Genomic DNA, 15,241 nt, shown 5'->3' with positions numbered 1-15,241 from the left:
GCGGCACATTTTTTAACACAACACTGACGACCCATGTCTCCGAACAAATCTTCTACTACTTGTTTTAATTACAGTTAGCAACACAGTGTGACATCTCTCTGAACACTGTAACGGGTAAAAACAGTCTTTGAAGCTATATCATGCATATTAATGACGTTGCATCTCGTTCACAATAGAGCACGCTGATTGGTTCGAACCAAGTCTTTCTCATGAAATAACAGACGTGATGAATACTCAATGACATCCAGACATCCAGTCTCCATACTGAAATTTACACAATGGTCTCATCGCTCTGATGTTGCTTCAACATTTCTTTTCAAACCCGAAGAACGAATTTGCTCTAAACAACGAAAAAACAATACATTTTCACTTGCTAGCATAATATTTACGTCCTAATAGTGTTTTTAGCAACATGGGACATATATATATCAACATATATGGTATTTCAACATCTCAAAAAATATGTTTTGGTGTTTCGTGAGCTTTTAAATGAAATGAGTGACAGTTCACTAACAAATGAACCCTTTCAAGCTTTTATTTGTTGGACATAAAAAGTGGATTTTCAGGTGAACTCCTAAATGTTGAACTCAACAGACACTCTTCAAATTAACATGAAAACGATGAACCGACAATTTAAAGTCTACTAGAGTACAATATGGGATCAAACACACTTCAAAGAACCATGAAATCCCAGCTGATACAAAGTCATTCTTTGACCTCACATCTGGCAGCGGAACGTACATGGAAAAATTCCTTGAATGTTTCTTAATCAAAAGACTGGAGACTATGAGGCAGAACCTGTTGACTAAGCAGATGCCCTTAAACAGAAGAAAATGTACCTGTCTGTAATATGTAAATGCACTAAAGCTCAAAATCTCAATATGCAGCTGAAACTGAGAATCTACATCTTGTTACATGGTCCTATTCTTTAAACAAGCATAACAAATCTATTTTCAGCACTTCGATGGAATGCTTTTTTCCTTTCATTGCAGAGGGTTCCTGTAATCTGCCTTTCAAGTATTTTCAAGGGGAATCCATTATTCAGTGCCTCAGCCATTATGACTACTGTAGTGGGAGTGATACTTAAATTGCTATTTATAGTGATATGAGCAGCTCAGCCTCATGAAAAATGTGTAGACTGTCTCTACATTTTAGCAGAAATTACATTACGATGCTTCTTGCAGAAACAATGGGAGGTGTGTCGCGCTAAAAGGTGTGTTCATTTTTAAACACAAATGTGGAAATGCTGTATTATGATCTATATAGCTTTAAGTTTTTATTATGGAACATGGATTTGTTATACAGGATTGTGCTTGATATATTAGGTGAGCTATCAAACAAGTTTACTGAATCAGAAAAAAAATGTATGTAATGCATCATCACTGCATATTCACTGACAAAACATGCACTGTGGTAAAAGTATTTCATGATCATAATACAGAGTTATGATAATCTAACTGATTATCTTACCTGTTTTTATAATTTGTGTGAAATAATTTTGTGTTTTGAAAGTTTTTTTTCATGAACTTTATTTTTAAGCCTAATATATACACTGTTAAAGACAAACCTGTTGTGAGCTATAAGGCTGTAAATAGATTGCATGTGCTTTTGTTGAACCCATCTGTTACATGTTACTTGCTAACTTATTTTTTTAAAACGATAATGTTTCATAACACAATCTATACTACCTGTAGCAGGGATCAGCTCAAATGTCACTCGAATCTGCTGCTTCAAACAAATCATCCACCTGCCACCCACCTGCATTAATTTTCTCTGATATTCTGTAGATATCTGTACCAAAACCTGTATGTTACATTAATTAGCCTATACTGTTTTTTTTTTTTAAGCATGATTTTGAATCAATCGGATTCAGTGATTTTAGAGTTAATTTGTGCATCTATTAAAAATATCATACAAACATTTATTTACGAATATATCATTTGGCTTTACCCATATTTGCTCATTGTTGCCAAAAAATAGGGTTCATAACTTCCTTTCATTACTTCCTTCAGACGTTTATAGGCATATTGTTGTAATTCAAACACACAAACTGCATGGCTGTTTCTCAATTAGAATGCAGAGAACATCTTGGTTACTGTTGTAACCCTCATTGATGATAGAGGGAACAGAGACATTATGTTGGAACAACATTATGGGGAATTGCCAGATGAACAGTCATTTTAAAGAGTAAGAAAAACAGTCAATGAATGCCTATATATCAGCAAGCAGAGCTCTTCACAGGTGCAGCCTCTCATAATAGGGTGTAAAAGCAGCACCCAGAGGAGATCTAGCCAAGCTTTATCACTGAGCAATCAAGCGCACTTAGCATTAAGCTGGTGATTTAGCAACTTTGGAACTGAAACATTATCTCTCCGTTCCCTCCTTCAGGGACAAGGGTACAACCGTAACTGAGACGTTCCCTTTCAAGTTGAGATATCCGACATTATGTTAGGACAACATTATGGGGAATGTATGACAATGGCACAGCGACTGAATCCCTTTACATGTTCTATGAGGTGCTAGCCAAGTAAAGATTATGAGTGCACACGTCACCAAAGGTGCAACTGGTAGGAAACCCGCTCCACTCGAAGATTCAAAGAAAATCTCGCAAGGGTATTAGGTGGCATCCAGCCAGCAGCTTGTGATTTCTGTTAGAGAGGTGCCGGGGGCTAACGCCCAAGAGGAGATGACACTCCTTGTTGAGTGTGCTCTCACCACTGGGGGACACGGCTGGACCTAGCATAGGTATGCAAGGGAAATGACATTCACTAACCAGTGAGCCAACCTCTTTTGGGATGTGGTACTTAACTTCTGTCAACCACTGTAACAGAGCTGTTCAGATCTTAAGAGTGTGGTCCACATAAAGCGCAGTCTGGGCATAAAGGTCACATAAAGGGCTGGGTCTGCCTCCATCACAGGCAGTGCTTGTAGGCTCCCAGCCTAGTCTCTAAAGGAAGTGATAGGACCCTTGCTGAGCCGGGTCTCATGAAAACATGAGAGTCACTCGGCACAAATTCTAGGCATGATTCATTGACCGAAAATGTCTCGAGATCCCCACCTTCTTTGACCAGGACTGATGGACAGACTTCTAAATGATACTAAGCAAGTTGAGTTTGGCTCGAAAAGACCCTTCTGCTGTCCCACAAGAAGTACTTAGAAATCCCAAGAGGACTTAAGAGGCGGGTGAGCTAGATTCAGCTGCCCAGCACCTCTGTGAAACCAGATGACCAGGTTATGTGTTCCCAGTGTGCTGCCGCGTCTTGGTGAGAGGAGATGGCAACATTCAGAAACCTCCAAATTTTCCTAAAGGAAGGAACGCACAACTGATTTGGCATGTTCGGGGATCTTCTTGCGAAAACCACATTATTCAATAAATAGACTTCACTTCAGGACATAGGCATGCTTTGTAAAGGATCATGTCTCCGTGTATAATAAACCGATTTGTAGACTGAGCTTAAATGAGTTGGTTGTTGAGATCCAGACACCTGTTAGACAAAGTTGTGCTAGGGCATCCCCCGCAAGTTTGAAGAAAACCCATGGGGACAAACTGAAGAGGAGGACTTTGCACTTCCATGTCCGGCCCTTAAACGCAAACCGAAGTATGGGACTACGACGAGGGATAATCAAGATTTGAAAGCATGCATCCTTAAGTTATTTGGTTGCAACAAGAATAGCTTATACTTTTGCAAGTGCAAGCTTAGCTGTGCAACAGTCTAGTGTTGTCCCAATACCAAAATTTTTACTTCAATACAATTCCTTAAATTAAATATATTGATACTCAATACTGAATTGATACTAAACTGATTATGAACAGCCACATCTGTGAGGGTCACTCTCAGGAGCTCATTGAATTCAAGTTCATTGTAAAATTGTCTCACCACTAAATATTTCACAATCAACTTTTATCACTATTATACAAAGTGAAAGCAATTAGGAACAACAGCAACTTAAACACAAAGTGGCAGGCCACATAAAGTTACAGAGCGATGTCAGCAGGTGCTGAGGTGCACAGTAAACAGAAGTCACAAACATTTTGCAGAGTCACTGGCTTCAGACCTCCAAACTTCATGTAGCCTTCAGATTAACTCTGAAACAGGCATAGAGAGCTTCATAGAACAGGTTTCCATGGCCGAGCAGCTGTATCCAAGACTTACAGCAATAAATGCAATGCAAAGCATGGGATAGAGTGTTGTAAAGCAGGCTGCCAGTGGACACTAGATCCAAGGAAACATGTTCTCTAGATTGACCAATCACCCTTCTCTGTCCGAGAATCTAATAGTCTGGGTTTGTAGGTTGCCAAGAGAATGGTAATTGTGTACAAAGTGGAAAGTTTGGTAGAGAGGGATTATGGTGTGGGCTCTTATGAAGTAAAATGAATTGTTAAAGAGCCCATATTATACATGAAATAGGGTCATATTTTGGTTGTAAGGGTCTCCAACAACAGTCTAATATGCATGCAAGGTCAAAAAACACTTTCATGGTCTTATAATATGAATTTATTTTTACCTAATTATCCCAGCGACTCCCATATGAATCGTTCAGTGACTCATCTGTCCCCAAACCCCTCCTTAGCGTGAAGCTAATCTGCGCTGATTGGACCGATGACAGCCTGCTGTGATTGGTCGACACTGACAGCCTTCAGCATGAGAGAGTGAAAAAGTAGTCAGAGTGCATACACACTTAATAGTTTAAGGCCTGGATTTTGGCTGCCAGTGGGTGAATGTAAGTACAGACGATGGACTTGAAAATACCAGCGACTAATTATTTTATTGAGCAAAAACTCCATGAACTGGCGAGTAGTTCTCCTAGCCCGTCACACTCTACCTGCTCTTTTCTCATACACACACACACACTACCCTCCTACTCAATGATGCACTGATCCATGTTCTGACATCAGTAGTCTTTACTGATCATTCCTTTAACAAACGGCCGATGAAGTCTTCTTTGTAAGCATGTTGTTTCCAGAAGCACTGCACAAGGCTGGGCTATAATGCTGAGGTATTTTTGCAAAAATAAACCTCAACTCTGACTCTTCATCCATCTGCACAGCGTGACTTCATTCGACCGATGTCTGTGTAGTGTGTGTGTGTGTGTGCTTGTGTCTTTGTGTGTGTGTGGCTTTTTTCTGTGTTCGTGGGCGTGGCCGCAGGTTTCAAATCTCCCGGGTTTGCGCGCGCAACTACTCGCGTCATCTCAAAACACCTAATGACTCGGTTTCAAGACGACGCGTTTGAAGCACTATGAGTCGACTCTTTTATAGATGAATCAACAGGTTTAAACACTGTACACTTACAGATTTAAGTCTTAGCTGGATATTTCACTTCACTTAGAGCTGTGTTACACACTACATTGAAGGGCATTTTCAAAAACCCCATTATATGGGCTCTTTATTGCTCCTGCATACCAAGACATTTAGCACAATTTCATGCTCCCTACTTTGTGAAATGTTTTTTTATTTGTTTGTGTATCCCTCCTGCCTGCACCAGTGCATAAACCAAGCTCCATATAGACATGCGTGACTGAATTTTATGTAGAGGAACTGGACTGACCTGCACAATCCTGACCTTAATCTGACTGAATACCTTTGGGGTGAATTAGAGTGGAGACTGTGAGTCAGACCTTCTTGTCCAACATCAGTGCTGGACCTCACAAAGGTGCTTCTAAAAGAGATGAAGAGATGATCCCAACCATTGAGGACTTCTAGTACAACACATACACTTAAGACACAAACACACATCATTAAACATGCACACATAGACATCACCTATATGCAACAAAATTTAAGGTTACCCGTGTATATAATAACTTATATTTGATTGTAACTAACTTGTAACTAACTGCTTTGAAACAATAATTATTGTAAAAGGAGCTATACAAATCAATATGCATACATATGCACACACACACACACACACACAAACACAAACACACACACAAAAGAAATGTTTTTTTTTTTTTTACTAGGTCTAGTGTTTTATTTTTACTAGGTCTAGTGTTTTATCTGACAACAGCAGTGAAATTTAATTGCAAATAAATGTTTTTTTTTTGTGATTTTGCACAAATTATCTTTGGGACATTTTTTTTATGATTTTGGAAAACATTCATGAGATTATCTCAAGTGGATAATTCATTTAATAAGAAGAAAGCATTCATCACAATAATATTGCTTGTTTGGTCCAGGAAATTACTTCATAAAATCACCTGAGCCACTGGTAAATACAATTCTATAGTGAAATGTCTGTGGTAAAATTTATGCTGTTTAATTTTTTTTTTTTTTTTTTGGTCACAGTACATAAAATACTTTAAATGATTTGTCCAGCCATATGATGTAGTTTCAACATTTGCCAGTAGAGGCTAACTGGACCACGCTTACCAGAAAACCTTAATTTCTCTGTAATATCTAAATTTTTTGACATGGCTATTGTTTTATATGGTATTCCTAAAACTATTTTGATGTTTAGTGTGTAAACCATGACTTAGTTGTATGTGGGTTTTATAATAGTTTGTGACTTTACACTCATACCGTTGTTTAATATCCCACACTCAATTCACAGCCAGAACAAACATTTTTCCTTAAAATGCATTACATACTAGTGAGAACTTTTAACAGTCCTTTTGTGAAATGCTACTGATGAGGCTTGAACAAAATTGTCCAAGTGAATGCAATAAAATCAGTTTTTAATGCGTCTTTAGAAGAATTTTACTTAAGCTTTAAACATGCATACTGATTACACTGGTTTGCAAAGAGAACTGCAGACCAAGATCTAGTGTTTAAAAGTTTATTAGCAGAGCAATAGCGCAGTTTGCTTTAAATTTTGCCATCCCCACAAGATTATAGGTGACATATCAGAGTTCAAAAGAAGACAAACTGTTGGTGCACGTCTTGCTGGCACATCTGTTTCCACCAAAACTGTTTGTCAGGAGCTTCACAGGGTCAACAGTCTTCAACATTTGAAGTGAATTAAAAAGGTTCATCAAAGTTGTCCTAAGAAAATATACAGTATTGTTAAAAAAAAAAAAAAACATGTCTAACAGTTCTGCTATTAATCAACACTGTTATCTGTGGAATTTCATGCCATATCACTTTTAATGGCACACAGGCATAATTGGATGACAGAATTTCATCCTTATACCTTTAGCCTGTCAGGCTGCCATTTTTGATGATGACAAGCTCTGTTCTTCCACACATGTAGATGACTCTTCTAACCGTAACTGATTATCCACCAAAACGGTCATGCTGTAAAACATTTTGTGGCAAATTTCTCTCTCCAGGACGACACCAGAGCCTCCTATGTCTGTCTAGGAAACTCACACAGAATCAGTACTCATTTGTGAAGAGCACTTTACCCCACTGATTCATTGTCCACCTACAGTGCTCTCTGGCCCACTGCAGACGGGCTACTTTGTGTGCTCTGAGAAGAGGCACATTCATAGCTGGTTTTCTGGCTCTCAAACCAACTTCATGAAGTCTTCTCCTCACAGTCTGAATACTCGCACCCCGGTTGCATCCTGAAGGTCAGTTTGCAGACTGACTGCAGTCATGAAACAATATCTTCGGGCATGCAGGGTCATGTATCTGTCTTGATTAGTTGTTGTTACCCGTTGTCTGCCTCCACCATGCATTGTACTCCCACTGCCAGACCTTCTGAACATGTTCCAAGCTCTGAAAATGACTCTGAGATGTTCCCACTGCCTCTGCAACTCCCTGCTGAGTCATTCCTAATTGCAGCAACCCAACGGCCTTGTTAAGGTCAGAATCTTGCGGTCTAACAAATTTTGCCATTTTATATGCTTTCTGACCTCAAGTGAAGCTTTCAGAGCCTTAAATGACAGGTCAATTGGTACCAAATAACAAGCAATCATGTCGGATGATCATCAAAAGTCGTTAAGGATGACATTTCAATAATCGCAACATTAATGATATGTTTTGCATACATTTTGAAAGAAACACATTTTAGTTTTACGACAACTTTTTGTTGAATGAAAAGTTATGAAGTTTCACTTCAAATGTTGACTAGTGTACATGGCTGGTGTGCTATAGCCAACCTTTGGTCACTCGTGCCAATGCCAAACGTTGGTTTCAATGGTACTAGCAGCGGAAATTTAGGGCTGTGGACAATGTGAAGTATTGTTTTATGATGATTCCAACATCACTGTCTTTCCCACATCTGGGAGAGTTATGGTGTGGAGAAGCCCCAAAGAAGTGTATCACCAAGACTGTTGCATGGCCAGAGTAAAGCATGAGGGTGGATCAGTGATGGTTTGGGCTGCAATATCATGGCATTCTCCAAGCGCATTAGTTATGCTAGATGGGTGCTTCACTGTCAAGGACTACCAAACCATTCTGTTGAATAATGTGCACCAAATGGTTCAAACATTGTATCCTAAAGGCGGTGCCATAGGATGATAACGAAACAATACACACAGCAACACTGGTGACAGAGTGGTTTGATGAAAATAACAGTAAAGTCAAACATCTCCCATGTTCTGCACATTCACCAGATCTATATATTACTGAGCCACTTTGTGATTTGGAGGAGCAAGTCAGGAAACATTTTCCTCCACCAGCATCAGGTAGTGACCTGGGGGCTCATGTACGAAGACTTGCGTGGAAATCTTACTAAAACATTGCGTACGCACAAAGCTGTAAATGTGCGTACACAGAAAAAAATTCAGATGTATGAAACACTGCGTACGCCGAATCTCACGCATATTCTTTTGTACATCCGAATGAACGTGAAACTGAGCGCAACATGCACGAGCACAAACCCCTCCCTGCCTCCTCCACCAATATGCTAATGACAATGCTAATGGCAAAACCCAACGAAAAAGCAATGGCAAAATCAAGCAAAAAGAGAAACTTTGAACAGAATGTGAAATGGAGGTGCTGCTTTCGGAGGTAAACCGGAGAAAAGCGGTGTTATTTGCAAGTTTGTTCTACGGAATTAACAACAAAAGAAAAAAATAGAGTGGGAGAGTTTAGCTGATGCGGTTAACACAGTTGGGTCTGAACATCGCACTGAGTGCATTTAAAAAAGAAATAGTGTGGTTTATATCTTTAAACTGTTGCATTACCCTTAGCAGTCTCAGTGGCGCACCTCATAAGACACATGTGATCATGTATTGACACGTTCGAGCATAAACTCGGCTCGAATCCAGCGTCTGATGAACTCTTTCTTCTTTTTTTCCCCGCTACATATCAGATTTTGCCCACTATTTATCACGAGAAAGACAAGTAGGAATCATCAATAAGTTTGTGCATCATATTTTATTTGCACATTTATTGAATGGAAATGTTTCTGATTCACGCATGCAAATTCATCTTCAGATAGTGTCTTTATAGCAATGTGCGTGCGGTAGATTGCTCAGATTACATTGGGAAAACAGGTGACCGCTGCAAATTGTGCTTTAATGTTTAGCTGGTCAAATGTATGGTATGAAAATCTTACATACCTACTAGATGAACCCGTCTCATACAGCTGCCATTGCAAGGCTCAGACACTTTGTAGAGAAGAATTTAACACAACTGCCTCTAGGAGTCGCCAATGGAAATAAAACAGACACGCACAAAAAATGTGCGTACGCCAGCCAGAAAGCTGCTGTGAACCTGCGCACATTCCCACGTTCAGTTCATTGTTAGTAAATCCAAACGTGAGCGATTCTGAGCGTGAAACCTGGCGTACGCAAAGTTTTTGTGCGTACGCAGCGTTGATACATGAGGCCCCTGGCCTCTATTTTGCAAAAAGAATAGCTCAAAATCCTTCAGACTTGTATCTGTCATTGTCATGACAAACTGATGCCCTACACCAGGGGTGCTCAACCTTGTTTCTGGAGATCTACCTAGCTGCAGAATTCAGCTCCAACTCTTATCAAATTAAACTAAGTAGGATCTGAAGCAGCACTTAGTAATTAAAGAAAGGTGTGTTTGATCAAGGTTGCAGCTGAACTCTGCAGGAATGTAGATCTCCAGGAACAGGGTTGTGCACCCCTGCCCTACACCATACTAATGAATTACTGTGGTCTAAAACCTTGTTTTTTAGTTTCATTGTCTAACCCCTAGATATTAAAAAGAAACATTTGTTGAGTGCATTTTTAAATACTCACCAAAACAGCTCTCCTTCAGCATTGTGAGTGGCATTGGGATATCAATAGTTTACTGCTACTTAGGTAATTGAACCTCCTTCTTTTTCCTAAACAAAGAACAAAACAGAGTTTTGCTGAGAGTATAATAACAAAGCAGAGACTTGTTGCAACTGCAATACTATGTCCACTACAAAAGTTCACCACACTGTAAAAAACAAGCTCCACTAATTGTATATACATTACATACTCAAAATATTACACAGTCTTGAAGTGACTGTGGAAGATCATTTTTATAGCACCCTTTACATAACATTTTTATCAGAGTACCAAACTTCAGTGCTCAATGGAATGCTCTCCCTTATTGCACAATTGCATGTGATGTTGGATAAATATTATTATCCAGGCGGGATGTTGTGGGATGCTTTCATTAAATTTACTCAGTGGTAAGATTAGCATCTTTGCTGTTACAAACAATACAGCTCTCTGAAACAGCCTCAATATCAACACTGCTCATTGCTCTTCCAGTCCTCGCAGACTGCTTATGACCCCTGTGGCCTTAATATGTCCTCTTAGAGACGTCAGAGTTTCCTTATCAGTTGTGATTCTTTGTCCCAGAACCCCCCTTTGAAGCAATTTCAGTCTTCCTTCCTCCTTGATGCAGGGTTTCCTTCTTCATCAGTCTTGTTCAGCTCTGATCAATTTTGCCTTCCTGCTACTCTGCTGTGCAGAACTGTTGATGTTCAAGAACTTCACACTTTCTATAAGGTTGGTCTTTTGGAACATTTTGTCTGATATAAAAATTGTTTAGAAACTAATCCTCTGGTTAATCTATAAATCAAAAGCAAACAGTCTGTGCAGAAAGATAGGATGTTATGCATGAATATGCAAACCTGAATGTGCTCAGAGAAAAAAAATGTAACAGCAGGTTTGGTTAGAGAAGTCTGAAGCATGCAGCATTATGTAATGCAAACGTTTAAATACTGCTTGCTATCCTGTTTCCATAGCAATAGAGGGAACTGAACAGTTCTCAGTCTTTTCTATTCTCTCATCAGAATGATTTGAGGATCTGTTGAAGTGGAGTACTGCAAGAAGCATGTGCCAATACTTCAAGCCTAAAAACTGCATTGGCAAAGTGGCCAATTATTAATTATTATTAGATGTCTAAACATAAATGGCTTGACTAAAACAAGGCAATGACAGACATCTAAGAATAGCCCAAAACTAAAATCATCAAATAGACAGTTTAGGCATTATGCAGCCTTCAGTACTAATTCAATCCAGTCTTTTTGATGACTAGATTTGGGATATTTGTAGAGATCTAATAGATTTATACTGACAGTCCAAATTTAGCCTTGTTTTAACCAAGCAGTCTATGTTTAGATGTATGTTTAGATGTTTCTAAACAGTCTATGTTTAGATATTAGACTTCTTTTAAACACAAAATTTTTTTGCTGTGTTCATTTATGAGTGAGTCATTGCATCATTCACTCAGTTTATTTGTTCACAACACAATTCACTGCGGAACAAAACAAGTGACTGGTTTAGGGATCAAGTAATTGAAGCATTCAATCAACTGATTCAATCACAATGCTGATTGATTCAGAAATAAAACAAGTGACTGTTTTTAGAAACAAGTCATTAGATTGTTCAAACAAACAAAATTGACCAATGTTACTTTTTTATTAAAATGTTTGAAAGTTTGATTAATTGTTATTTTAACATAAGAAAAAGTGTACCAAAACAGCAACGTTCCACCAATACGCCAGTCTGGGTCTGAATTGGTTCTGTATGACTGGCTTTGTAAAAATGTGCAGACAGCAGTATGATGGTTTACTTTATTAACCGCTTAATTTGCAGTTTGTTTAATTCTTTTTTTTCCCAAGCACAGACCTCACTGGACAAAGAATGAAATTATAAAAACTGAAGCTCCTATTACACAACCAAAGGAAACGTTTTTACATGAATTTGGCCTGCGTCCAAAAGATCTGGATGCGCGTCAAACCACGATGGTTCTCAGCTGTGTTTCAGTCTTCCATTCCCTCTAGGTACTCCCAACACAGATTTCAGTAACTGGACAGACTTTCAGAAATACAGGCCACACGAGACGTGTTTGTAGTTTTAAGAATTAGCCCTGTAAGGTTATGGGCAAGAAACAGGAGCAAATAGTCATTAGGTTCAAAAAAGATCCTGATTCCAAGTAGTAGATTTTAGCTAACCATGTGAAATGTGTCAGGTCTCTTAATACAGATTACAATAATGTAAATTTAGGTTTATTTCATGATGGTTGTACATTTAGCCTAAGTTACTTTTTCAGACAGATCTTTAAAATTTATATTATACCACATTTTTGTGCACATTGACAGTAACTAAAATTAGAATTTTTATGTAAAACTAATCAAACATCAACAACAAAAATTATATTTATATATTTTCAAAGGTTAAGTATAAAGTGTCTGCTTTGTTAGTGGCATGGAATAAATTATAAAAATCAACCATATTTTCCACAACTAATGCAAACGCAGCTTATACTCACAACACCTGTTCATGTTAAACGTATTATCCTTCCTAAATTTTCTTATTTGAGGCTTTAAAGGGGTGGTCCACTACGATATCATATTTTAAACTTTAGTTGATGTGTAATGTAGATGTGTGAACATAAACAACATCTCAGAATGTAAGATGCTCAAAGTTCAATGCAAAGGGAGACATTAGCTTTTACAGAGTTAGCTTAACAAAGCCTACAGCGAACAAACTTTAGGGTCTACAAAAAAATACATCCGAGTTAATGAAGTCATAAACCCTTCAGGTTAAACGCATACACCCCACACAGCGAAGAGGCATGTATTGTTATAGCAGAAGCGCTTACAGTTTAATTTTAATTAAGTTCCAGAGAATTATAAAACATATATAGCTCTAGCATTTGACAAAGAACAGCTTCCAGAATCTCTCCTAGTTCAGTGCGGGATTCAGCTAAAAACTTCTCAAAGAAACAGCAGCTCCAACCATAATAGAAGAAGCTGTGGATTGTGAGTCACAACCTATAAGCGTTTTTATTTGCTAAAATTAATCTATTACGTGCACAGTGTCTAGTGTTAATGCTATATTGTATGTAAACAAGAATGTAAAGAAAGGAAAATGCTGTTTGGCACCGTTAACAATTTAGCTACAAATTTATATTTATCAGTCAAACCTCTGTAAACACCGTTCTCTAAGAGAACTTTCATTTCTTTTCCTATTAGTAAAGTGAGAAAATAAACAGCAATCAACATTATGAAAATGCGTGTGGACACTACAACCAGTTTTTACCTCATGACGTCAGTGTGCACACTTTTCTCCTTTCTGATTGGTTCACACCAAATGCGGAAGAGGCAAATCTGTTTATACATATTTTGCATCGTTCAACTGTGGGATGGTATTCTGCCTCTGTTCTCACATTTGCATTGCATTGTATGCAATTTACTCACGCAAATACGTAATTCCCAGTTTGGTGTGAACTCAGCATATGAGGATCATTATATCAGTCTGTTGGTTCTTCGTGCCTTTAACATGCATCACAGTCCGTATTGTCCATTTTAATGTGGATAGAGATTTTTTCAAAAACATAAGCAGGGAAAATTAAGACTTGAACCAGCAACCTTCTTGCTGTGAGGCGACAGTGCTAACCACTGAGACACTGTGTCGTCATTATGTGCTTCTTGTTTATAATCAAAATATACAAAATATAAGCGCTAAAGGGATGGGATGGTTCATTTACTTTTTGGTTCCTTTGTCACAGTACAGTACTGAGCGGTTTGTGCGTTTTATCATTTGACAGGGAAGTGTGTGTTTTGGTAACTCTCTTTCTTTCCATCTCTCTCACTCGTTTTACACTAAGCACAGGCGCATTCTGGCCACTTATAACAGTTTGTTGGTGTGTTACTTTACGACTGTTATTGGTGTGTAACATTAAGGCTGAAATTAGAATGCATGGCCTTGAGAATAACGTTTTTTCAAATCCTGTACACTGTAGATTTTTAGGCTATGTATTTTATGTGCAAAAACAATATAGCTACTTGTCAGATGCCGCAAACTACTACTTCCGCATTTGTCCACCAGACTATGTTGTCATCATTTGTCATGTTGCCATAAAGGCGGAAACAGAAGGTAAGGTGGATAAGACATGCTAACTTTGATAGGCAACACTGGACATGGTCGGTGTCCTTGGTAAAAAAAACTGTCATTTATAAATAGTTAGAAATATTTATATTTAGAAATATTAAGATGTTATAGAAATGTAGTTAGAAATATTTGGTGTAAGTACTCAACTGAACAAACAAAATAACACTGTTTATTCAAGATTTTGGATATAATTTTTTAAAAAATCTTATATATTGTGCATTTGACCTTTAAAATTCTATGCTAAGATTTAGTTTACTAATTTTTGTGGTTAAAAATTGTATTTCTGACAACCCTAAGTAAATGTTCTTTGTGTATTGTGGGATTTTTTAGGGCAGGAAGGTCTCAGTGCAACTCACACTAGGCTATCTGAACCATGCACAGGCACATTTTCCGGTTAGTTTGACTAAGTGTGAGTGCTCCGAATCAGGCCCAGGTGCAGTTCAGTTGGCTGGCCCTGGCCCGGTTTGAAGAGGTGTGCCAAAGCTTGGTTCAGTTGGGTTTTGGAACAGTACACTTGTAGTGTGAGTGCAAAGAGCGCCTGAGCCCGAAACTGAAGACGCAACATCATTTTTAATGACAGTTTCATATGGATTTATTAATCATTCTTACTTTTCAATGAACGCAAAGATGCAAACCTCATAATAGGTGCAGCACGATGACATTTATGATAATTTATGAGCACAGAAAGTTGTGGATCTGTTCGGAAAAAAATACTTGACTGCGTGTAACTGCATCTTAAACAACTAAAATAATATAACTAAAGTAATATTTACAGTGCGCAGCGAGGGCGCTTTTCTTCCTGTTAAACTGAACAGTTGCATCATTGATGACATAAGTATGCTCTGATTCGGAAGGCAAAATGCAGTGTGAGAGCTGGTCGTCGAGGTGGAGAGGAGGGTGGACAATCGCAATTCGGCACAGTTCAAGGCAACTGCACGTAGTGTAAGTACGCCCTGAGACAGCACTTAAAATCGCTGATGCCCTGATCAGTGCACTGAGT

General features: G+C 38.4%; 1 protein-coding gene across 30 annotated transcripts in view; it reads right to left on the bottom strand.

Moving 5' to 3' along the window:
- arid3c (AT rich interactive domain 3C (BRIGHT-like)) overlaps positions 1–15,241 on the bottom strand; it is a 219,997-nt gene that overhangs the window by 157,240 nt on the left and 47,516 nt on the right. For 19 of the 30 annotated variants that reach the window (XM_073950907.1, XM_073950914.1, XM_073950918.1 and 16 more), the window contains 2 exons: positions 10,105–10,190; positions 5,583–5,660 (listed from right to left, as the gene is read on the bottom strand). The gene's annotated coding sequence lies outside the window, so the exon portion shown is untranslated. Of the gene's footprint in view, positions 1–5,549; positions 5,661–10,104; positions 10,191–15,241 lie in introns of all 30 variants that reach the window. The other 11 variants (XM_073950923.1, XM_073950905.1, XM_073950911.1 and 8 more) reach the window with 2 other exon arrangements.

The sequence above is a fragment of the Danio rerio genome, chromosome 5 (assembly GCF_049306965.1).
Source record: "Danio rerio strain Tuebingen ecotype United States chromosome 5, GRCz12tu, whole genome shotgun sequence".
NCBI lineage: Eukaryota > Metazoa > Chordata > Actinopteri > Cypriniformes > Danionidae > Danio > Danio rerio.
Note: the sequence above shows the minus strand (reverse complement) of the source record. Positions and strands in the feature narration are given on the sequence as shown.